The sequence below is a fragment of the Protopterus annectens genome, chromosome 1.part2 (genome assembly GCF_019279795.1).
Source record: "Protopterus annectens isolate FY-2018-M chromosome 1.part2, PAN1.0, whole genome shotgun sequence".
Lineage (NCBI taxonomy): Eukaryota > Metazoa > Chordata > Ceratodontiformes > Protopteridae > Protopterus > Protopterus annectens.
This window is the reverse complement of record NC_056727.1, coordinates 881,262,588-881,289,468: the sequence shown is the minus strand read 5'-3', so window position 1 is coordinate 881,289,468 and position 26,881 is coordinate 881,262,588.

The window sequence follows — 26,881 nt, the reverse complement described above, 5'->3', positions numbered from 1 at the left end:
CACTCTTCTCTCTTTTCTGTGTTTGTGAATATGGTTGTCTATAATCTAACCATCATTTGATCAACAGTCAAAATACTGACAGTGCAGAATATCAATGCAGTAAAACATCTCAAAATACTGGCAAAATTGAAGTTATACAAGGGAAGGTTTATGCCCTTTCCCCAATGGTGTGCAATTTCAGAGTTTATATATAATTAGTAGGGGGTGGGGAGCTTAGATAATTTGCAGTTTTGCTACAGTTTAGATATTTTGCTGTCACTTTTTTGACTGTTGATTAAATGATGGTTAGATTATGTGTAGGTAGCTGTCTGGTTTGATTCTCAGCTAAAGCGTCTTCTGCGTGCAGACATGCGTGAATGGGCGTACCTTCATGAAGGTTGTGCGTCAGGGCTGGTAACTCGGCATGTAAAAATCAACTACCAATCATTAGCTGACTGGAGTTCCGCTGTGGTGACCCCCTAACCGGAAAAAGCCGAAAGACACAACAACATATACACATATATATATGATTACTTTCAAGGAAATAAATGATAGACATCCTCTGGTTGTAACAGGAAGCTTAGTCCATAAACCTGGAAGAAGTATAATGTAGCTTCAAATCTTCACTAAAATAATATTTTAAGAATACCTGGATCTGTCACTGTACCTCTCTTCCTGGCTATATTTTCTCTTATCTCTGACAGCCTCCACTCCATCTAAATTTCATTTTCCCTATGTATGTATGTTCCTCTCAATATACTATACCCCTTACTTAATCTCGCTTGCCCCAACTCAATACGTTCTCTTTTACAAACCTTATGGTTCTGACAGCATTTTTAATGGAATGGAGTTTCATTATTTTGCTATAGTAAAACTAATTGTAAGCAGTTTCCTTGGTATTATTAGATTTGAGTGTTAGCTCTTAGTTTTGATTACTGCAACATAAAAACTTGGCTGGATTATATCTTTTGACAATGTTTTCTATGGTGGAACATTTATCATGCTGATACAGGATAATATGCACTATTTTTACTTGCAAATGTGTTATTGTATTTTGGAGTTATAACCAATTAATTGTTGGTAATGCTGGGTAGTGATGTGCATACCTCTTAACCTCTTAGAGCAAGAAATCTAGGCAAAGCCATAAATAAAAGTGGGACAAAGGCCCAAAAATAGGGACACATTTTAAATATTGCTCTTACAAGCTTAGAAAGTTGATAGAATAACAGGCTTTGCATTAGCATGAATTTTCTGAAGGATATAAAGTCTGAAACTCAAATGTATGTCATTATTTTCTAACTTCTGTCTTTAATGATTTGCCACTAATTTGCCAGAAAACTAGAATTTTAGGAAAAACAGACCAAAAATATGAGGCAAAAATCTGGACATTCTGCATAACTTTGTACAATACAGTTGAGAGGTATGAATGGATCATTTGAATAATTTGCTGCCAATTTAGCAACTTTATTATGTACCCCCTTCAAGCTTATGAAATTGATTACTTTGTATGTTATTACATACTGATGAGGCATGTATGATGCAAGGAAGTAGAAAAGCTATCATTTCATGTTCTGCTAAGTAAGGTTTGGATTTATATAGCATTCCTATTTTCTTACTTTTTTAGATATTACAATCATTATGCTGGTTAAATTTTGTGGTGGAGCGGTAGCGTTGTTGCCTCACAGCAAGAGGTTCTCCCGCTCGATTCTTGGCTGGAGTGCGGGGAGTGCCTTTTGTGAGGAGTCTGCATGTCTTCCCTGCGGTTGGGTGGGCGTTCGAAAGACATGCATAAATGGCGTGCCTTTGTTGAAGGTTGAACGTCGAGCTGGCACCTCGGCGTTTGTGAAAAATCTACTGCCAATCATTAGTGGACCGGAGTTCCGCTGTGGCAACCCCTAACCGGGAAAAGCCAAAAAACAAACAACATGCTGCTTAAATTTCAAGTTAAGATATGTTATAACTCACAGCAGTTTAGAGTCGGTTACCTGTTCTAAAGTGCTACATGTGATATTTTAATCTTGTTATGCATGTAATTTCTAACAAAAATGTTCACGGTCTTTATCCATGTTCACACAAAACACTTCAACAAACTTGCAAGCCAACTCATGCATTTCTAAAGGAATGACAGCATACTTTTCTGCAACAAGCTGATTAAAGTATGTATCTATATATGTTACACTAAATCCTAGTGTCTTTACCTCAGTATCCCGTAATACATATCTGTTAATTGCCAGACTTTCTTTCACCCTTACTCTCACTAATGTTTTTCATTGTCACGGTCATTTCTTTAGTATTAGTTTGCTTTATGGTTGCCTCTGCATATGTTTTCAGAATTACTCCAGTATCTCCAGTACTTCCTGTCTTGTTACCGCACATGCTCATTCCACCCATCATAAGTGCATCCTCAAGTTTTGTTCCCAAAAATTAAAAAGCACCACTGTCTTGCATCAGCCTTTACAAAATAATCTTAAATATTGCCTGTATAGTAAGCTATACCACTGTCTGACAACACTTTGCATTAAAACAAACCTGTCTTATTTAGTTTGTTGGTTTATGTGTTTTATGAAAATACCTTTATACAATAAAAAGAGTTTAAAAAAAAAAAAAAAAAAAACTGTCTTCTTTCCTTACCAAAAATAAACTGATTTGTACTAGAACAAGTCTACTTCTGTCACCCTAAATAGCCTGTGGTGCAACAACCCTGCTTTACTCTCTAAAGGTAACGGCAACACAGTCATGTACTAAGAAGTGTAAAAACAACCTGGCTGCTTTTTCCCAAAAATAAAATGTACCTCTGCCATGCTTCACTATGTATTAGACCAGCCTGCTTTCACTTACTAAAATAAAGCACTGGATTGTCATACTCAAGACAGAGCTAAAGCAGACCAGCCCCTCAATTTATTCTCTCAAATAAAATATACTGTTGTGATACAGATGTCTGCATTAGAACAGTACAACATTTTGCCCCACAGCAATCTGCCTTTTTTTTCTCAAAAATTACAAGTACTACAGTAAATCTCAATGAATTCTCTAAAATAAGAGTTTGTGGCATCCTTGGTAATTGCAACTAAAACTGCACTAGAACTCTGGTTTCATTCACAAAAAGAGAAGCACCGCTGTCATACACCATTCTAATTCAGAACAGCCTAGCCATCAATCACTAAATTAAAGCAGCAACTGTCTTCACCATACATTACAATACCTCTGTCTTTCTTAAATAAAATAATAGGCAGCCTTTATAGGTCTCAACCTGCTAAGAGGCCAGTGTGGAACACAAACCATAGCAATGTCTGACAAACAGTCAAAATGTGGATCAACCTATTTTCGGACTGCTCAAAAAGCGTACCTTGACCATGGTCATGGCTTTTCAACCAAAATATATGACGCACACACACACACACACACACACACACACACACACACACACACACACACACACACACACACATTCACCCTTGTCATACCACTCAACTGCCTAGAATTTTGCAGAATGACCACATTTTTGCCTCATACTTTGGGTCTGTTCTTCATAAAATATGTAGTTTTCTGGCAAATCACAGAGGAATGAAATAATAAGATAATGATAGAAATCTGAGTTTCAGACATATCCTTCAGATCATGTATGGTAACACAAGACCTGTTATTCTAGCAACTTGCTATGTTTATAAGAACAATATCTAAAAATTGTCCCTATTTTTGTGGCTTTATCACCACATTATGTTTGGCTATTGGCTTTGTCCAGATTTCTTACTCTAGGAGATTAAGAGGTATGCGTTTAAAGAGTGTGAACAAATAAAATAGAAGCAAAACAGTTACAAAGTAAATAACTGCAATACCAGCAGTTAATGAATCCTTTTAACTGCTGGTATTGCAGTTATTTACTTTGGTACTGTTTTGCTTCTATTTCATTTTTTCCTCCCTCTCTTTAAATACATTTTTCCACAACCATTTCTGGTACATGTATGGTCATGTATTTGGGAGCTCTCATTGGCTACCATCTTCATGAATAGTTATTTGATTGGTTCATATACCACAATGAAAGTTGGCTGTAATTGTAGAATACGAGCCAATCAAAAACTGTGTAGCACAGCCAATGCTTTTCAATGCAGAACAGCAGAGTAGCTATTTGATTGGTTTGCATACCACGATGGCGACTGGCAGTAATTGCGGCACACAAACCAATCTAAAGGCGTATGGTGGAGCCAAAGCTGTTCAATGCAGAACGGTGGAACAGAAGGTTTACTTATGGTTGAATGTGGAGCATTCCGCATAATCCAGAGCACTTGGCTGCGCAGCCTATCCTTGTAGTTATCATTCTGAACTAGAACACTTATGGTTTTCTTCTGTAAAATAAAAGGCCTTCCAGTCATTTACCACTCCACTCTAAACCATGTAGACCTTCTCCCTTAACATTAAAGGCACTGATGTCATTGCAATATGCCCCCCTCACACACACACACACACACACACACACACACACACACATATATATATAATATATATATATATATATATATATATATATATATATATATATATATATATATATATATATATATATATATATATATATATATATATATATATATATATATACCTATACCTATATTTTTTAGGCAATGCTCAAAAGACAAACCCACCTCCATAGGTATCACAAGGGATAAGAAACTAAGAATAATGCTACTCAACGCCAGAAGTCTAAACCTCAAGATGCACGCTCTCGAAACTCTCCTTAGCATGGAGAACATCGATATCTGTGCAGTAACAGAAACCTGGTTCAGGGCTCCCGAGAGCACCCCAGCACTACCAGGTTATACCTCATACCATGCTTTTCGGCCCCAAAACTTGGACCGAACCACAAAAGGAGGGGGAGTATCGATATTCATCAAAGATACCCACACCTCCAGGTTGGTGGCAAAGCACGAAGCATCAGAGACTATCCATGTCCAACTAACAGTGGGTAAAACTGCCTTCCAGTTTATAGCCTGCTACAGACCACCCTCCCAAACCCAGGAACCCCACTCGGCCTTCCTGAGAACACTAGAAAATATGAAGGTCTCTCCAAACACCATTATATTGGGCGACTTCAACTACCCAAACATAGGCTGGGAGCATTACTCTAGCTCCAACACCCTAGCCCAAAGGTTCCTAAAATTTATAAACTCAAATGCTATGGAACAACTTGTTACCACTCCCACAAGAGGGGAAAACATACTGGACCTGATCATCACCAACATGGGGACTCTATGCTCCAGACCAGAAGTGTATCCCTCACTGGTAAGATCAGACCATAAACTAATCTCACTGGATATTCACATCCCGACCCCAACCCTGCCCAGAAAACCACAGTGAAAAACTTCTCTAAAGCAAATTTCACACTCCTCAAAACTGAGGTGGAATCCTTGAAAGCCTCCGGGCCTGTGGAAAATACGGCCCAGACCGCAGAATCCTTTAGAAATGCATTCTATGAACACCTTCAGGAATGCATGGATCATGCGATCCCAAATAAAACCAAGACCCAATCCTCCAAAGGCAGACGTCCTGTCTGGTGGACCCCAGCCATAAACAAACTATACAATAGAAGGAGGAAGCTACTAAATGATAGAGCAAAATCCCAAAAAGGGAAGGCATCACTGATCAGTATTAGCAAAAAACTACGGGCACTCATAAAATTGTCTAAGGCCAGCTTCGAGAGAAAAATTGCACAGGACACTAAGGATAATCACAAGGCTTTCTTTAGTTATGTTAGGAACCTGGGTGGTAATTCCCAGATATGCTCAGAATTAGTCCAAAATGACAAAAAATACACCGAACCCACAGACATTGCCAACATCTTAGCCGACAGGTTCAGCGCAAACTTCTCCCTCCCCTCCCCACCAAAACGGCAAATATCTATCCCAGCAGAGTGCTGCTCCCCTGACATCTCAGATGCTCAGGTAAGAGCCGCCCTCTCCAAAGCAAAAAACACAGCATCAATGGGACCAGACGGTGACCCGGGCTGCGTCCTACATGAACTCCAAGAAGAGCTAAACCCAAACATAAAACTACTGTTCAATCTCAGCCTTACTACAGGATATGTGCCCAAAGAGTGGCGTACAGCAACAGTGGTCCCTCTCCATAAAGGTGGTGCCTCAACGGATCCTGGAAACTATCGCCCCATAAGCCTGACTATCTTGGTCTGCAAAGCTATGGAAAGGATCATCATGGACCTCATAAATAAAGATATTGGGGACCTACAGACACTGGATCCTACCCAGTTCGGCTTTGTTAAGGGCAGATCCTGCCTCTTAAACCTGGTTGATTTTTTGAAACAGTCACCAAGGCCATTGACGAGGAGAAGGTGGTCCACACAGCCTACCTGGACCTCGCAAAAGCCTTCGATACAATACCCCACTCGGGCATTATAGATAAGCTCACCAGCTTAAATATAAACCCCTATGTCACTAGATGGATTGCAAACTGGCTCAAGGACAGAATCCACATGGTTAGAATTGCTGGAGCCATGTCAGACTCCAAACCAGTTACAAGCGGTGACCCACAAGGCTCAGTCCTGGGACCTCTCTTGTTCGGTATATATTTCTCGGAGGTACAGGCCAACACGGAAGGACTGTGGCTGACCAAGTTCGCAGATGACTGCAAACTGGGCGCCATAATCGACTCTCCAGTCGACACAAGCATGCTCCAAAAGGGCCTCATAGAAACAGACAACTGGTACCAGAGCCATGGCCTCAAGCTAAATGCCAAAAAGTGTATAGTCATCCCCTATGGCAAAAACAAAGTGCCCACAAATTACCACATAGGTGGTAATCCATTAAGTACAGAAGAAGTAATTAGGGACCTGAGGACCCAAGTTGATAGCAATCTCTCATTTGACAACCACGTGGCCAAAGTGGTTAGAAAAACATTTTATATAGCCCACCTAATCATGAAGGGATTCACATCTAGATCAGGAGAGGTCATCGTGCCTCTTTACTCATCCCTCATCAGGCCCATAATTGAGTACAATGCCCCTTTTGGGATGTACCTTACCAGACACCTGCAGCAACTGGAAAGACCCCAAAAGTACCTCACCAAGAGGATCAAAGGGCTCAAACAGATGCCATATGCTTCCCGGTTAAAGAAACTCCAGCTCTACTCAGTGGCATACCGCCTGTTCAGAGGCGATCTGTGCCTGACGTATAAAGCCATGTCCAACCCTAGACATGCTGCACCTCAGAAAATCCAAATCCCATCGAGCTATGCACTCGAGAGACTTGAACCTCAGCACTAAAATAAATAGGACATGCTGGAGGGACAGATTCATAACCCAGAGGCTCCCTTCACTCTGGAATAAAATCCCAGTCCAAGTTAGGCAGAGTCCCTCATTGACTCTCTTCAAGAGGAATCTTGATGAGTGGATGGGAGATCGTAGGTTTTCCCCGGGTATCACTTCTGTGTCACTGTTAGACAGAGGCACAGTATACTAACCTCGAAATAGGGAATAGCAAAATAAATTTAAAATGGGCGGCGAAAGCCAAACACATTCTGGCTAGGCTTATAAATGCCCTAGGGCTATGAACCTATATATATATATATATATATATATATATATATATATATATATATATATATATATATATATATATATATATATATATAAAGCCACATTACATCAATCTTGTCTTCTTATTCTAAAATAAAATAACATTACCGGTTTCAGGTTCACATTAAAATTCTATCCATTCTGTGGTTGTGTGCTTTTTAGTCAGCTCCCAAAATATTGCTGTTTACTCCTTCTACATGCTTCCAGCATATTAATACATCAAACTGTACTTTTTTGTAGGGGTTTTGCCATGTTTGTGAGGTTCCACAACTTGTAGAAAAGAGAAAATGTGAGTTATTTCACTTCTTCCTTTTCTCTGTGTTTGTGAATATGGTTGCCTACACATAACCTAACCATCATTTGATTGACAGTCAAAATACTGACAGCAAGGCATTGACACTGCAAAATGCCAACACAGTAAAAACATCTCAAAATACAGACAAACCTGAAGTTATGCTAGGGAAGGTTTGCAGTTCCTTGAAGCCTGACATAAAACAGGCCATTCATTAAAAAATAACATTAAGAAAAGCAGAAGAATGGCATACTCTGACTCAAATATGTGCATTGTGCTGAGAATAGCTTTAGAATAATAAAAAACCACAAAACCAAAACAAAACCAGAAAAACACAAAAGGCCAACAGCAGCTGTAAAAACTCCCCAGAAAAACACAATGCTATGTATATTATACCCGAGCTGCGGCAATTAACATAACCAGGTACTTAAAAAATTCTTTCTGAAGTCATAACAGAAATGTAAGGACCTACCGAAATATACCGGATATCAAGCACATCAAAAACATTTTAACAAAAAATTGGAGAGTCATCAGAGGCAATGCTGATATGTTTAGGGTTTTGGGTGAGAAACCATTTTTTGTTCAAAGAAATGACAATAACTTAAAGAAGATCTTAACACAAAGTAAGGTTTATAAATGTAGTACCAATACAATAAAAAAGGGAATGCACTGTTGCAATGACTGTAACATGTGTAGGTATATTTCGGTAGGTCCTTACATTTCTGTTATGACTTCAGAAAGAATTTTTTCAGTACCTGGTTATGTTAATTGCCGCAGCTCGGGTATAATATACATAGCATTGTGTTTTTCTGGGGAGTTTTTACAGCTGCTGTTGGCCTTTTGTGTTTTTCTAGCTTTAGAATAATGCCTGATCATGTGCATAACTTTCATCTTATGTTCACTACCATCCTGAGATGTTTTTATGCTGCTGAATAGCAATACCAAAGAGAACCGCCTGTAGCCCTTTGCTGGCAGGCCATTACTACTGCTGTCTTCTGCTAGCTTCTCTTCTTAGACTGTTCTACAGTGATTAGTGCTATGCTGTTTTCCTTCCTGTGGGGGAGGGGTGGCTCACACAGTGCGGAACTGTTGCAGAATATGCTTGTCATGCAGCTGAGGGCTCTGAGTAGAGCCTCTCATATTACATCTGTTTTATGCTGTTTTCTAATCTAGTCACATGTCACAGGTCATTCTCCAACAAAATCTGCAAGACTGGGTCCTTGCAATGCTCACCATTATGTTCTTATTTACCTCTTCTGCTTTAAGTTGTTTCATCAGTGGAGGAAGGAGGAGGAGGGCCTCCTAAAGTTTACTTGAGTTCAGCTCACGACATCTGGTGAAGGAGCCTTCAAAGTTGCTATGACAACTGTGTGGAACTCTCCTGTGGGAGATTCACTGATGCTTGCTAGACCGAGGATTTTAAACCTGGGATCAAAGGCCTGTTAATCTGACAAAGCCTTTATTTGAATATTTAATAACATTCAGTATTCTTTTGAGATTTTATCTTATCTGTAAACCAAGAGCCTTTATTATTTTACATTTACAGTTTGCAGTGCAGTAGATAATGTTAAACTGGCAAACAAATTTAAATTGTCATAAGTCTGCCCCCTGGGGTTTACACTTTTGCACTTCATTAAGTCTAGCATTAATGATTATCTGCAATCTATTATTTAATATATATTTTTACTAGACATAATCCTCACTGCAAATAGATTACTTGCTCTTATTTAAAAAAACAATTTAAAACAAACAGTTCTCCAGTTTGGGTCTCGGCTGGGGTGCCTTCTGCATGTCCTCCATGTGTTTGCGTGGGTTTCCTCCTGCTGATCCAGTTTCCTTTCAAATTCCAAAGATATGCATCTGGTGAATTGGACACTCTAAATTGACCCTAGGTGTGAGTGTGCGTGCGAGTGTGTAGTACGGATTAACTACCGCAGCAGGGCTAGCCACCCGGTGGTGTAAACCTTGGCTTTAGATGATTGTCACTAGTGACACTCCGACCCCATGTGTAAAAATGGGAAAAGGAGTTGAGGATGGATGGATGGATTTGTAGATTTCCTTTAGAGTTTCATTATTTAAATGCACCTATTTTGGATCAATACAGCTATCCTTTTATTCTGATTTCTTTAAAACTTAATCATTTTCTCTCCATCTTGCCCGAGACATGAATCACCATTCAAGTAGTTAATTATGAATTCCATCATCTGCTGCATTTCATAAACTAGATCTATTCTTTTTTGTCATAACTACACACTGGTCAGAATACTGTAATTTAGTAATGTGATAACTTAGGGCGGCCACGGTGGTGCAGTGGTTAGCATTGCCGCCTCACAGCGAGAGGTTCTCCGGTTCGATCCTCGGCTGGGGTGCCTTCTGTGCGGAGTCTGCATGTCCTCCCTGTGGTCGCGTGGGTTTCCTCCGGGTGCTCCGGTTTCCTCCCACATCCCAAAGACATGCTGCAGGTGGATTGGATACTCTAAATTGGCCCAAGGTGTGCATGTGAGTGTGCCTTCTGTGGAAGGTTGGGCGCCAGGCTGGCAACTCGACACTGTAAAACTCCACTGCCATTCAATGTGCGGACAAGATGATCCGCTGTGGCGACCCCTAACCGGGAAAAAGCCGAAAGAAGAAGAAGAAGTAATGTGATAACTTATTTTATGCATAAAACTGCTATTCTACTGTACAAATGTATGTATATTTTTAAGTGATTGTTACATAAGTTTTAGATTTGAGATGCAGAAATGCAGCTGATATTTAGCTTGACTTCTTGTTTTACTAAAAACTAATCATCTGAAGCCAGTATTATTTAAAACGGGTATTCAGTTGTTTAAATCAATTATACATAATGTTGTTGTGTAGTCATTTAGTAAAATCTGTCTTTTTGTGACATCATTGATTTTAGCACACCAAGCTTGTCAAGAACTGCAAATGCAAATTCATATTTCTTACTTTAATAAAGCTGCCCATCTACCCAAGACTGTACCACCCCCATCTTGTTTTCCTTCAGTTGTTCCCAGTATCATTGTTTTCTCTGGTTAATCCTGAGTTTTAGTTTTACTATCAGGCTTTCCAGCAAAGAGTCTGGAATTATTGTAATTTTAGCAAGTGGATCTTTTTTATAGTGGCAACTGTAGTTTAACACCGCTGGAAAGAATTTGCTTAGCTAATCAAATGGACCATTTTAGGGCTCATAATAGTCTATAAAGTATAGTAGAAAATATCAAGAATGAAAGCAGAAGCAGCACAGAGAGAGAGAACAGACATCGTATATGTAACTAGTCCTCACTATTACAATAGTGCCTGTCTTCACCATACTTTATTTTTCTATCTATCTATCTATCTATCTATCTATCTATCTATCTATCTATCTATCTATCTATCTATCTATCTATCTATCTATCCATCACCATTTTCAATCATATTTTCTCTTTGGAAGTCAGTACAGAGGATGAAGGCTATGAACTTTCAACAAACTAATTCCTGCAGTCCAGGGTTTGGTTCCCTAAGCCTCCATTTGCCTACTGTGTGATCTGAGCAAGTCATTTAACCAGAGTTTACTCCTGGGTTGCCCCAGAAGAAGGACAGTTGTGATTTGTAGGCTTAAATTGTTAACAAATAAGCCTTTGTAAAAGGCAAAGCAAACATGCATATATAGTACATGAAAGACTAACAGTAAAAGATAAGGAGTAATAGTATAAACATAATAAACACGTACTTTTTAATCCATGTTTTTAACCAGGTAGGCCCACTAGGCACAACTGTCTTTTAAGGACACAACCCTACCTATCCTTGTGACTTGCTCAGTCGCATATTACACAAGTGGAAACTAAAGAAACTGAGGAAATTAAACTCAAAACACGGCATAAAGTTTATTAGCAGGCCATAATCGTAACTCAACTGTGCTAAATTTCTAAGATAGTCAAATGAATTGAGCTGCCAACAACTAACATTAGAATAAGACCAGCATATAATTAAATACAAAGCAATGTTGGACTTATCCTAATTACCAGTTAAGAAGTATGTTATTTTTGTTTTTCTTAAATGAGTCTATTATCACGTTTAATTCCTTGTGTCAAGAACCATTCCCACTTCATTGAAAAAACTTCCACAGAGTGGGAACCAAAGATGTCCTGTCTAAATAGTCATTTTTAACTGTGGTGTTTGAGAAGAATGCAGTTCTCTAGGAATCAGTTTAACAGCAGGTCTATAGTTAGAAGGAGGGTAGTAGTCAAGAAAATGTAATTTGTCAGCAAATAATAAAAGCTCCAGGTTTAGCTTTTGAAGCTAACATGATGTTCAAGCGGATAGACTGAGACTCTTGTCAAGGGTAAAGGACAAATAATCTATCAATTTTACCTGTAGGATTTACAGAAAACATGGCACTAGCAGAGGTACTGAGAATTTATTTTTCACTTTTAGACCCCGTTGCCTGCCATCAATCTCGTTTGGCTAACTGGCCCGCTCATTAACCTTTCATTAGAGCAACAGTAGACCAAGAGGGACTGTCATTTGGACAGCCATCAAAAGTTGCTTAGTATAACCCTACAGCACATGCTAAGTAACATGCCCAGGATTCAGCATGCAGTGGTCATCCACAAAGGCTCCCACTATTTCTGCAAGCCCTCAAGACTGCCTTGCCCCCTTGACATCTGCACTACTTTATGGTATCTAGTCTCCACTATGGATTGCACCATGGGACTTTGTGACATAGCATGCACTCCTCTCCCTCCCCCCAAAGGCAGGTTATTGGCAGACATGTATCACTCCTTCCTTACTTTTGTCAGGAGGTGCCAAAGCCATTACTTGATCTTAGGGTCATCTGGACCAAAGTCAGGGCTATATCTGTTTATACTGATGGATCTGGCTGGAGAAAGAAGCGATAATTGGGATGTCATTCAGCTTCTGTGTCATGAATCTACCTTTGTCTAATACATGTGTCATCTGGACACAAGAACATACCTCGTTTTTTAAGGACAACAAATAACCAATCAAGTGTCTCAGATATTTATAGGAGGGTACTCCCTCAATAGCTGCATATTCACTGGACAAATACAGTGTCAGTTATAACATAACCTTTTCAGTTTTTCATTAATACTGAAAATCTAGCATTTAACTTTACTGAGGTTGAAGGATGGTTTGCTTAAACTGCTGACAGACCTTTTTGAAACCAGTTTCAGAGTATTAGCAGATTGTGTCCACACTAGGTGCTTACAGCTATCATTGTCATAATTATAATATAACAACAGTATATCTCATTACAGTCACTGACATTTAAAAATGCAGCAAGCCACTTTTGAAATCATCTTTAAAATTATTCTCAATACCACTAGGTGGTGGGCAAGTCTTTGTGATATCAAATCATCAGCATTAACATTTGAAGAGAGGTCACCGATATCTTGGACCAGTTAACTGATAAATAAAGAAAGAAAACAGAAGTGGAGTAAGGACAGATCTCCAAATTAGACCTTGACCTCTGTGAAGACCGAACCTTAAACTCTTACCTTAAACAGTGACTACTGCATTAAAACTGGTCATTTTAGTGATTTGATCTTAGTGTGACTTACTTCGCTGTAAGTCCTGTCGATAAACCAACTTACACCAGGGGCCAAATTCCAGAAGATCTGGTCTCAACCTGCTCTTCACTGTATGTGGTCACTTACACTGAGAGTAAGTCTTTTGGAACTGAACCCCAAATGTTAAAATTAGTGAACAAAGTGCATTCTGGGGAATTAACAGCGATTTTCACAAGTCTTTGTTTAGAAGTAACTAAAAGGAACAGTGTTTTGAAGCAAATACAGACTTTGTAAACTTCATAAAAGCAAAACAAAGCAAAGTCTGCATATTAGTGAATGCAATTTTTGGAAGTGCTTCATACAAATTGTGACTACATAGAGAAAGGGACAGTTGGCATTGCAAAGCAAAAATATACTTTATCAGGAGTGAGTTTGCATATAAATGCAAATTTGTGTGAAACAATTTAAAGTAGTTTGAACTACCTAGTAATAAGGGTCAGTAATTATTTCAAATTGTTTTGATTTGCTGTATGAGCAAGTACTTAAATGTTAGCTTGGATGTGATAGGAAACCCGAAACAATTGTTTGTTTGTGTCTTTCGGCTTTTTCCCAGTTAGGGGTCGCCACAGCGGAACTCCAGTCCGCTAATGATTGGCAGTAGATTTTTACATACTGGCTTGCCGGGCCTAACTCACAACCTTCAACGAAGGAACGCCCATTCACGCATGTCGCTACACAGAAGACGCTCTAACTGAGAATCGAACGGACAACGTCTAACTGTGAGGTGACAACGCTACCACAGCACCACCACGAAACCCAAAACAATAAAATGGCTAAATAAGAGCATAAATTTAAAATGGCATGTTGGACAGTGTAATGTCATTGGTGCAGTGAGGGAAGAATGAGCACATTATATGGAGAGAGGGTATGTACATTATATAACCAAAGACATTCCAGATAATAAAAAATGTGGTATTTGTTAAAGGTAATGCTTAAAGTTGCACTGTATGAGAGCACCACATAAATGATATGGAAAGTAACCTTTACTGAAGCATTTGTATCCAAAACATGTGACAAAGTGTTTTGGTTTCATAAGAAAAAATGCATGAAGCATCAAATTGTTTTATAATATATAGCAGAACTACGTAAACAGGCTGAGAATTGCAAGCTTGGAGAGGAAATGGCATAAGGTGAAACAGATATGTGTGCAGCCTATGTTGTGAAAACATATGACAGAGTCTTCTCTCCAAGAGAGAGAGAGTGAGAGATGACACCTGAGCAATTATTGTACATAACAGCATCAACAGAATTAGCAAGACATCCAAGCATACAACTCAACTATCCAGATTTTTGCACAATGTCCAGAGTTTTGCCTCAAAATGTTGGTCTACTCCTCATAGAATTTGTGGTTTTCTAGCAAATCACTAGGATGGTCTGAGGATTGAAGTCAGTAAAATATGAAATACATTTGAGTTTCAGGCTTCAGATCCTTAAGAAAATGTATGTTAACACAAACCCAGGTACTCTAGCCACTTTCTAAGTTTATAAGAGCAATATTTAAAATACGTCCCTATTTTTGGGCCTTTGTCCCCCAATTTTGTCAGGTTTGTCCAGATTTCTTGCACAAAGAGGTTGAGAGATATGCATCCCTGAATTACAGTAAAGCTTGACTGAGTCTGCTGTTAACAGACTTTCTATTAATCCTGTAAGAAACAAGCATATTAGGTGCAGCAGACTGTTATACAAAGCTCAAGCTGATATGTGTTGGTTTAAACATGAAAACTGTAAGTAAAAACGTTCCTTACTGAGAAACTGTGCAAACCGAAGAATAAAGGTAATTAAACAAGAAAACTGTAAGTAAAAAGGTTCCCATACTAAGAAACTGTGCAAAATGAAGAATGAAAGTAAAGTGATAAGTTGTATACAATTCATTCATCTATCCATCCATCAACAACATTGTGATATATAAATTACAACAGGTGCAAAAAATAAATGCTATAAAGAAGGAAAGATCAGACAGAACTAAGTATTAAATAAGAGCATAATGACTAGACATGTTTGTAGCTGCATAGCATGAACTGAATAACAGAAATATTTCTTTAACTTTCGTCAGAAGTGGCATGAGTTATTGATTTAACTTTCGTCAGAAGTGGCATGAGTTATTGATTTAACTTCCACTAGAAGTGGAATGAGCAAAAACTTGAAAAGCTGCCTTCAGATGAAATTATTTTCATGCATGCCATCAGATGAAACAAAAGTGTCATACTTCAAAAGATGAAAAGGTTATCACAATGGGCAAAATAATCATGGCACTGACTTTCAAAGGCAGAACGCAAATGATACATTTCTATGTATGCCATATAGGAAAAACTCAATGCTCTGTGATGGAGAATGGGTAAATGGAATCAAGCTGAACTAATACTCAAAGCAAGTTGCAACTAAGACAGCAATGTCATGACAGATGAAAATCAGAGATTAAACAAGTATTTACTAAGGACAGAGGGAAATTAACAAGTATAATAGTAAAATGGGTGACATAAAATTTAGTTATATGCACATATATATCCAACTACCAACAAGGAGTGAACACTTTACCCTGCACAAGACCAAAAATTAAAAACACAATGACAGCCAGCCATTTGTAAACATATATTTGTTCCGCTGGTCTATATTTTTGCCACTGGCAATAGGAAAATGGCCAAACGATCCAAAGAATTCATAATATGCACTGCTGTCAGTATGTTACATATTCTCAACTGCCCCTGATTTTGGCTCAGAATTTTTCTCCGTCCCTCTTAAAACTGGTAATTTTGAGAAAAAAGTTGGTGGATTACACTTATAATTATAATAATTAGAGTTATAAAATGCATATTAATTCACATTTTCCTTGTACAGTCAACTTTTCATGTTAATAGTACTAATATTTTAAAAAATCATTACTGATGTTGGTGATAGGGATAAGCAAAAAAAACACTACATAATATGCAAAGGGCCCTAGCTAGGCTACAGGAATATGGGCTTACAGCAAACAGAAACAAATGAGAGCTTTTCAAAGATGACATTCTGAATTGTGGACATATAACAGAGAATGAACTATCCTAGCTGCAATATAAGATAGTAGTTCTGGTACAGACAGCAAGACCTGAGAACATGCAACAAATGAGGTCATACTAGGATTGCTAACTACTATCATTGTAAGTTATATTGAACCTCTCAAAAGTAGGATACCCATTACAAATGCAACTTTAGAATGGGATTGAATGGAAATGGCTAGAGGACTGTGAACAGGTCTGCAAGGAGTCAAAAGAAGTGATTATAACAGAAACAAATGTTCACCTACTTTGATCCAGTTTTGCCTGTTAGTTTACCATATGTTTTTTCATCTTATGGAGTTGACAATGTTCTCTCATAGAAAAGGTAAGATGACCCACACAGAAACTCAAAGTATTTGCTTCAAGAATATTAAATAAAGCTGACTGTAAATATGCCTACCTAGGCAGCAAGGTTTTTAGCCTAGTTTGAGGAGTAAAGAAAATCACCCCGTGTCTATGCAAAAGGCTTATTCTAATTACAGATTGCTAGCTATTACTACTACAGCCCACAAAAGGAGTCACCAACAACGACCACAGACAGCTTGCACTACTGATCTCTGCTCATGGGAGATAGCTATATGATACTGAGAACAAGAAAACAAAGCAGCACAACTATCATGGCTATCATATGACAAACATCAACAATGGATCTACATTGCACATCAACTTTGTAAAAGGAACAAACACTACTATATGAACGGTTGTGAGGAGACTGCAAAACAATAATAATTGTGGCACCATGATGTTTGTGCCTTGAGAACAGCAGGGGCATCTATGTCAAGGACTCTTACCGTTAGCTCAGGAGTAGTAGTCCTGACCAGGTTACATTACTGAATACCAAATGAAGTGCACAAGGAAACAGCAGAAATGAAGTCCCTTGCCCAACATTTCATAAAGTGGCCTAGTACTGATATGTACATTGAAGATCTAGCCAAAAATTCAATTAGATTATAAAAGGCCCAGGATAGACCATTACCAGCATCCATCAGAACCGGATCCAACAGAAGGCGACATAGGCAGTCGCCTAGGGCCCCGGGGCTGGGCAGGGCCTACTCTGGCCTGGAGGCTTAAGCATTCATTTAATAATATATTTAAAAAAAAAACTTCTAAACGCTGCAGTGGCTGTGTCTTCTCCTTTAAGGAGAACCATGCATGCGTCACCACTGTGGAAAAAGGAAGTAAACACATTCCACACTTACACCCAGAGTTTAAACTATCCGTTCCTCTAAGAGACAAGGTAAGTGTGCGTGTGTGTATGTGCATGTGTGTGTGTGTGCGTGTGTGTGTGTGTCAAAGTGTAAAAGTGTAATTTAAACTAGAGAGAAAGTGTGTGTACGTATGTATGTGTATGTGAGTGAATATAATTTAAACTAGCCAGTCCGTTTCTGTATGAGAGCTGTGTGAGAGCAGAGAGAAGGTAGCAGTGTGTGTGTGTGTGTGTGTGTGTGTGTGTGTGTGTGTGTGTGTGTGTGTGTGTGTGTGTGTGTGTGTGTGTGTGTGTGTGTGCATGTGTGTATGTGTGTGTGTATGTCTGTATTTGTGTGTGTGTGTGTGTGTGTGTGTGTGTGTGTGTGTGTGTGTGTGTGTGTGTGTGCATGTGTGTGCGTGCATGTGTGTGTGTATGTCTGTATTTGTGTGTGTGTGTGTGTGTGTGTGTGTGTGTGTGTGTGTGTGTGTGTGTGTGTGTGTGTGTGTGTATTTCATCATACCTCTCAAATGCCTAGGTTTAGCTTCATAGTTTTGGTCTGTTTCACATAAAATTTGTGGTTTCTGGCAATTTACAGAGGACTGAAGTCACTAAAAAATGACATATATATGGGTTTCTGACTTCTTATTCTTCAGAAAATGCATGCTAACACAAATCCCGTTATTTCACCAACTTTCATAGTTAAAAAGAGTAATATTTAAAATCTATCCCTATTTTGGGCCATTTTATCTCCATTATTTTAGGCTTTGTCCAGATTTCTTGCATACCTCTCAAATTTTTTGCCTCTTTTTTTGGCCTATTCCTCATAAAATTTGTGGTTTTCTGGCAAATCACTGAGGACTTAAATAACTAAATAATGTTATACATTTGAATTTCAGACTTCATATCCTTCAGAAAATGCATGCTAAGACAAATCCCATTAGTCTAGCAATTTTCTAAGTCTATAAGAGCACTGTTTGAAATCTGTCCCTATTTTTGGGCCTTTGTCCCCCATTATTTTAGGCTTTGTCCAGATTTCTTGTGCTAAGAGGTTGAGAGGTATGGAGGTATAGTGTGCAATGCCCTAGTTGGGGGGGGGAGGTGTAAGTCAATTAACTTGTTCAGCCTTGACCCTGTAATTTGGTTACAGGAGACAAGAGCCTGAATCCTCTACACCAGCTACCAAACTGCTGAAGGAATTGTGAGCTTCAGTGCGGATAAGAGCCTGAATTCTCTATACAAAATACCAGACTACTGATGGAATTGCAAGTTTGAGTTTCAGTACATTTTCATGGAACTGTGAGTTTCAATGGAAAAAGAAGTTTACTGTTGCTCATACTAAGTCTGTTTTTCAATGTGTAACTAGCTATTTTGTTTAGCAAATGGCAGATACTGTTTCTGCTGTAGAATTTGAAAGCAGTGTTACTAGTATAATTGCCCTTGGTGCAGAAGGCTGTGGATTCTACTCCCATGCCATTAGATGGAGTGCTGCTATTGTAGTGCCCTTTCAATTGCTGATTATTTGGTGCATGCTTATTAGACAGACAAATTGGTGTGCTCTTTGCAAATGAAAACATTTATTTTGACTAAACACACTTTCTCTATGCCACTAAGCAGAGAATTGAAACATTTTTTTAAAATAAAGTTTCCCACGAGTAAATTCCTTCCAAGTGAACAAAAAGAAAAAAAAAACTCTCTAGATGTCCCGAGCACCCTGCAAGCACCTCCACTATACAGTACATTCCTAGTCTCATGAGCATGTGCAGTGGACATCATAGATACTCCATAATGCCAGTAGCTGGAGGAAGAGCACTGAAGTCTGCTTATACAATGATATTATTTAGAAAAGGTAAGACTTTTTTTTCTTAAATAATGTCATTATATAATACCAATAATCCACTCCTTTGTCCTTGTGATCAAACCAAACCACACCAACCATGGCAAAATCCTGTGATACCCACACTCACTCATGAAATATTGCTAAAATTTGCTAGACTGGCAGAAACCAGGCCAATCTAGAGGCTGAGAGCCTAATTTCTTATGAGGAGAAAGAAATGGGAAAGTTAAAATGTCTTCTAATGATGATGTTAGAATTAATTAAGCATAATTAAATTTAGCCATAATTACAATGAATCATATCATCACATATATAATGCATATGATATATACATATATATCATATGAATGTGTGTATCATATATGTATATCATATACATCGACATATTACAGAATACCTAAATTTGTCACTGTCTCAACAGCACAAAGGTAGTATACTGAATAACCTTTGATGGATGTCTTCATCCTCCAGTCCCCCTCACTTACATACTAAATCCACAAATGAGCAACCACGGAGAAAAGCCCACACAAAGTGAATCACTGTCGGAGTGTAAATAGTAACTGTACCAGCAGTGATTTCCTATGGGGAGAGGTGATCAGTGAATTGGCACTTGACATGCTGAAACCTCAACAACGTCTTATTTGACTAAGAGTACAGAACTTATAATTTTAATTTTGCTGTATTGCTGTACATGCAGTCACCAATACTAAATGTCAAATACAACTTAAAAAAAAAACAAAAAAATAAAATAATAAAATACCACCAAGACCACCGATCAATTAAGCATACAATTCAAATCACATACTTCCAATTACTTTCTTTGTTGAGTCCCTGAGGCTCCAAAGTACCATACTTTAAAATCAGCAGGGTTTCATTATTTAAGAGTTTGTTTTTTAAAGACACATATTTACCTATGCCAACTTGCAATTTTTCCAAGACACAACCCCTAAGAGAATCAGGGTTAGAGTTGTGTGCTGTCAAGTATGTGATTTGAATTGTATGCTAAATTGATTAATTGTTGTGTGCAATATGCTGTATATAAGCAAACAATATTTTGTAGTGTTTTTACTCTTGGAAGGCTGTGTAAGTTGAGGCGCTAAGTGTTTCATTAAATTTGCTTACTTCTTGGATCGGTGGTCTTGGTGGTATTTTATTACCAATACTAAATGTATTTGTGAACAGAAATCTATATTTCATATCGGACTTCACAATTTCAGCATATAAACAGGGGACACTTAAGAAGTTCTTTAATAGATCAGAAAGTGCTGACCAGAAACTAGAGGACTGGATAATTGCAAATGAATTAAACTCCTTCAAGGACTGTGGTTAAAAGGTACACTGCTTGTATAGGACATGGCACCTGGAAAAGTTAAACAAAATATTTAGGTACGTTCAACAGCTGTAAGGCCTACGGTTAATTATTATGCAAGTGAATTTGAAAGAACTACTGGATGTGCAAAATGATATCACAGATGTGATGGCTGCCACCAATAGCCATCCTTATGGCAATAATCAACTGGATGTTAATGCCAAGGTAGATGTAGAAGCAGGTCTGTAAAAGAGAAAGTTTAAATGATTAATATAATCTTCAAAGGAAAGGACTAACCATTTCACACTCCAAAAAGGGATGACTGACTAGACTTTTGATGAGAGAGGGATGGTGGATTGAATCCACTACATGCTACTAAAACAAACAGAATGAGGGTGCTATGGTATCTCCCAACAAAAGATAAGACTTGAATGGCCTATCTGGGTCACTATTCAGATACAGGGGCCACAGAGATGTCAGCTTGCGTATTTGAGAAGCTAACTGTCTTTCGGCTTTTCCCGGTTAGGGGTCGCCACAGCAGAACTCCGGTCAGCTAATGATTGGCAGTAGATTATTACGTGCTGGCTTGCCGGGCCTAACGCACAACCTTCAACGAAGGAATGCCCATTCACGCATGTCAACATACAGAAGACGCTCTAACTGAGAATCGAACTGGCAACGTCTAACTGTGAGGCGACAAGCTAACTAAAGAGGCTAAATGTCTGGTGGGAAGGATTTGTTTAATAAGAGACAGATTACATATGCTATCAAAATTAATATTAAAGATCATTAGTCCATAAATAAAGCCATGCTAAGTAATACAGTAATACTGTAAAGTAGAATTTTGAGAATCCAAAGTAACATTTATGCTCAACAAATAAAATGTCTAGATTCTACAACATACAGACACTATAATGCTAACCTCAGATAAATGATATATGCATTTGAGAATGTAATCCAAACCCTGCAATATTGATGAGTACCAGGCACCACAGCTGATGCCCCTTTGAAACAGGAAAACATATGGCAACTAGAAATGTCCGTACTCCCTATGGTAATAAGGTAAATTTTTACAAAACTGCTAATAAACTTTCATTTGGCCTTTTGTGCCATACCATTATGACCTCCTGACTCTATCCTCTGTACAACAGATGGGCAAAGTGCACTGTCACAATTGCATCTTCCGTACAAAAAATTAAATCATAGTCAGTTGTGTGGCACAAAAGTATGAAGCCCAGAGTGTGACTTTTTTTTTTCAAACACCTTTATTGAATTATCACTTGTTGACTGTCCACCCAGGTACTAGGGGAGCTGATGAGGTAGGCTGTATACCCAATGCTACCTCTCCCATCCAGGAGGGAGATGATCCTGCCTATTGCAATGCAGCGCCTACTAGAGAGAGAGAGAGAGACATGAATGGCCTGCACCTAATGGGGCATGTGCTTCACTCTGCCAGGCTACGACTGTCGCTCATCTTGTTTATTCAAATAAGACAATGAGGCTTGGGTGTTCATTTAAATAGTTTATTACACACAGACACATCAGGATGGATGACTGGAACATTAAAATTAAATGAACTAACTAACTGAATGACTGCTGCACACATATACATGCTTCCATTCTGGCTGCTCATTCAAAATGGCACTCTTGCTTATACGTGCTCAGTACTTATATGCGGGTGCCCATAGCCTGGAATGGCTCTTAAAGGTACACACACACACTCTGATCTACATCCTCCCTCTTTGACTATTCTGTTCTGCAATGAAAAGGACAATTAGATAAGCATGGAAATTGTACAGATATATACAAACAATAACAATCATGTCCAGGTTGCTGTGTATTTGGGATTAGATCTTGAGATACAACTTGACCTCATAATGTAATAATTAGAACTGGGTTTAGCAACAGGGACAGTCACTGGGGAATGTTGTTCTTCAGGATTTTCAAGGATACTTTCAGGAACAGGAACAGACAAAATGTTCTCTGCAACAGGAACATTGGACAAATCATTGTGAGAATTAGAGTCTTTATTACAGACAGGATGCTGTAACACTGGCTCAGACACTGGTAGCAAATGTTTCCGATTCCGCCTGAATTCCATCCCTTGCGACTCAATGATGTACGATCTCGGTTCTTCACATAAAGTTTTCACGGTTCCTATCTGGTCAAATCCTTTTGTTGTCTTCATCCTCACTATCTCTCCTTCTTTTAATGGATTCAGAGACTTGTTGTTTTTATCATAGTAGAACTTTTGGGACAAACGCTTATTTAGGAGTTGAACTTTTACCGCTTTGTTTTTTTTAGCACTCGGAGTCAACAAATTCTTATTGATTGGCAGTGTGGTTCTGGTTTGTCTCAACATTAATCTCTGGGCAGGTGAACCAAGTAAATTGTCACAAGGAATGTTTCAAAGATTAAGCAGATTAAGACAAATATCAGTATTGTCACGTTTAGATTTCTCCAACTGTTTTGCACTTTAAACTGCACGTTCAGCTAGGCCATTCGATTATGGGTATTCAGGACTACTTGTAACATTAACAAAGTCCTATGTTTCAGCAAATATTTTAAACTGCTGACATGTAAACTGTGCACCATTATCGGAAATGATGTAGTGTGGACTACCATAGACAGAAAAATGTCTCACCAACTTCGTAATGACAGTGCTGGACAGGAGATTGGGAAGTAGGTCAATCTCGAACCAGTCTGGATAAGAGTCTACTAACACCAAGTAATGTTGACCATTACATTCGAAAATATCTGTAGCTACTGTTCACTAAGGTAGTTAAGGAATCTGGCTTAGCTGAAGCGGTTCCTTTTGCTGATGCAGTTTAGTACGATTACAAACAGAACAAGCTGAAAGTTCTTTCTCAATATCGTTAGATATAGAAGGCCAAAATACTAGCCCTCTTACCTTTCTTTTGGTAGAATGAGTTCCTGGGTCACCACGATGCAAGATTTTATTATATTCTTGTTGCAAGGATTTTGGAACAATCACTTTTGGACCTTTCCTGATGATACCATCTTCCATCAAAATCTTGTCTCTGTAAGGAAAATACTGCTGCACATTTAGTGGTAAACAAGATTGATTTGATGGCCATCTTCGACTGATAAACTGATTGAGCTTCTGTAGAATTGGATCTGAAGCTGTGTGAGTTCTGAGCTCATCAAGACATGTAGAAGAAAAAGTTCTCACTTCCTTGACAAAATCAGGTTGCTCATTTTCATGCTGTTCAGTGTTTTTTCTGGGTCATCTGGATAAACTATCAGCGAGATAAAGAAGTTTGCCTTTTGTGTAAACCAAGTGAAAATTGTACTTTTGCAATTTCAACATCATGCATTGCAATCTCGCTGGAGCTGTATGCATTGGCTTTTTCAAAACAGTGACCAAAGGTTGTGGTCAGTCTTAATTTGAATAGGTCGGCCATAAATATAATCATGGAACTTCGAACAATCAAACACAATTGCCAAGAGCTTTTTCTCTATTTGAGCATACTGCATCTCGGTTTGGGTTAGAGTTCTGGATGCATAGGCTACTGGTCTGCCCTCTTGAAGAATGACTGCACCAAGACCAACCTTCGAAGCATCACGAGAAAGAGTTATAGGTTTGTGAACATCATATTATTTTAAAGTGGGTGGACTGGCAATTCTCTGTTTCAGGACATCAAATGCTCTTTAGTGTTGTTCTAACCAGGACCAAGTTACATCTTTGTGTGTCAGCTCTCTTAGCAGTGCTGAAAAGTCACTCAGATCTGGAATAAACTTGGCCAAATAGTTGACATGCCAAGAAAACATTATAAGGAAGTCACATTGTCTGGAGCTGGCATCTCAAGAATTGCAGTTTGCTTGGAAGGATCTGATCGTAAGCCTGAACTGGTAAACAAATGATCCATATAGGTCATGTCTTATAGCCTGAACATGCAGTTCTGAGAATTTAGCTTAAGATTTACTTCACAAGCATGTTCCAGAACTTTCCTGAGGTTCCTATCATGTTTGTGTTTACCATTGCCTCCTACAAGAATATCATCTACTATAATAGCACATGGATAGCCAGAAACAATTTGCTCCATTGCACATTGAAATACTTCACTGGCAGAATGTATCCTAAATGGCATTCTCAAAAATCTGTACCTTCCAAATGGTGTACTGAAAGTGGTTAGCAATGAAGATTTACGGTCAAGCAAAATTTGCCAAAATAACTTTTTGCATCTAAGACAGAAAAAACAGTGGCATTTGGCATAAGAGCGGCAACTTCCTCAACTGTACGCATTTGATGACGGGGCCATTTTAGTGCTCTATTCAAATCTCTTGGATCAATACATATTCTAATATCATCTGAGCTTTTCTTATGAGCTACCACCATGGAGGATACCCATTCAGTTGTTTTTTTCTACTGGACAAATTACTCCTAGATGTACCATTCTGTCTAGCTCAGCCTTGACTTTGCCTTGCATGGCTACTGGAACTTTCCATGCTGATCTGATAACTGGCCTTACCTCATGGTCTAACTTCATGGAGTACACAACTGGGGTTTGCATAACTTGTCTTCAAAAAGATCATCATACTTAGAAAAAAAACAGTTTGTGCGAAATTTCGTTGTTACATGTGCTTACATGGTAGACTTATTTATTTATTTATAATGTATTTATTGCATTTGTTTACCAGGAAAGTCCACTGGGCCTAAAAGACCCCATTTTCAGTGGAGGCCGGGGGAGAAAAGCTCCAACAAGAACATAGATACAGAAAAAATATAAACATTAATTGTTGCAGAAGTAGAAATAGTGTTACAGATAGTAAATACAGTAACATATACAGAATATATACATAAAATCAGGAATCTATTTTATTTGATTACAGTAATATATACAGAAAATATACATTAAAGCAGAATTCAATTAATTAAATCAGAGAGGTATAAACAGAGAGATATTAATCAGTATTATTGTACCAGTATCAACAAGTGAAGATAAAAATAAAAAATAAATATGGCGAAAGTATCATCAGTCACTAGTAGCAAAAGACATAGGAGTTTAGTAATCATATAAGGAAGGTTAAGTTATAGAGCAGGAACATAGCCAAGAAGAGTTGAGATTATTTTTTAGTATTTGTTTGACTGTAGTGGTGCTACCTGTGTTTCTTGTAGAAGGTGGAAGTGAGTTCCATAGTTTGGCGACAATGAAGGAATAGATGAGTTGACCAGCAGGTAAGGTGGGCTTATATACTTTTAGAAGTAGATGATTTTTAGATCTTAGATGCCTGCTGGGATGGTATTTGGCAAGTAGATTTGAGAGAGCAGGACATTCTGTGGGTCTGTAGATTATTTTGTGCACTGTAGTTAGTTGGGTGAATGAGAGATGGTGGAGGAGTTCCAGCCACCCTAATTGTTTCAGTGACTTACAGTGGTGGGATGAGAATTTGGCCTTGGTAGCAAATTTTGCTATTCCTTTGTAATACATATCAAGTTTGCATTTTGTAGAATTTTGGATATTAGTGAGGAGAGGGGCACCATAAAGAGAGAGGGTAATAAAAAGGTAGTTGCAAGCCTTTGTCTAGTAGAGAGGCTAAGAAAGTATTGGTGCCGGTAGAGCATAGCAAGCTTTTGGTGTGTTTTTTTGATGTTATTGTTTACGTGTAGGTCAAAGTTAAGGTTTTCATCTATAATAATGTCTAGTAATTTAGTGTGTGGGACAAGTTCTAGAGTGGTAGTGTCTTGGGCTTGTATAGTGAAGAGTTTTTTTATCAAATGGAGTGGTTTTCCTAGGGTAAAAATTGCTAGTTTAGTTTATTTTGCATTTAGGGCAAGATAATTGTTAAGCATCCAAGATTCAGTAGAGGTGAGGACATTCTAGGTAATTTGCTAGAGTTCAGAGTTGGAATTTGCAGTGCACATTATTGCAGAGTCATCAGCATACTGGATTACTGAGCATTGTGGAAGAGTGGCGTGAAAGTTGTTAATAAAGATGCTAAATAAGACAGGACCAAGTATGAAGCCTTGGGGTACCCCTGTGGAAGTACTGAGGAAGGGAGAGTAAGATTGCTGCCATTTGGTGGATTGCTGCCTATTGGAGAGATAGCTTTTGAACCATTGTAGGTT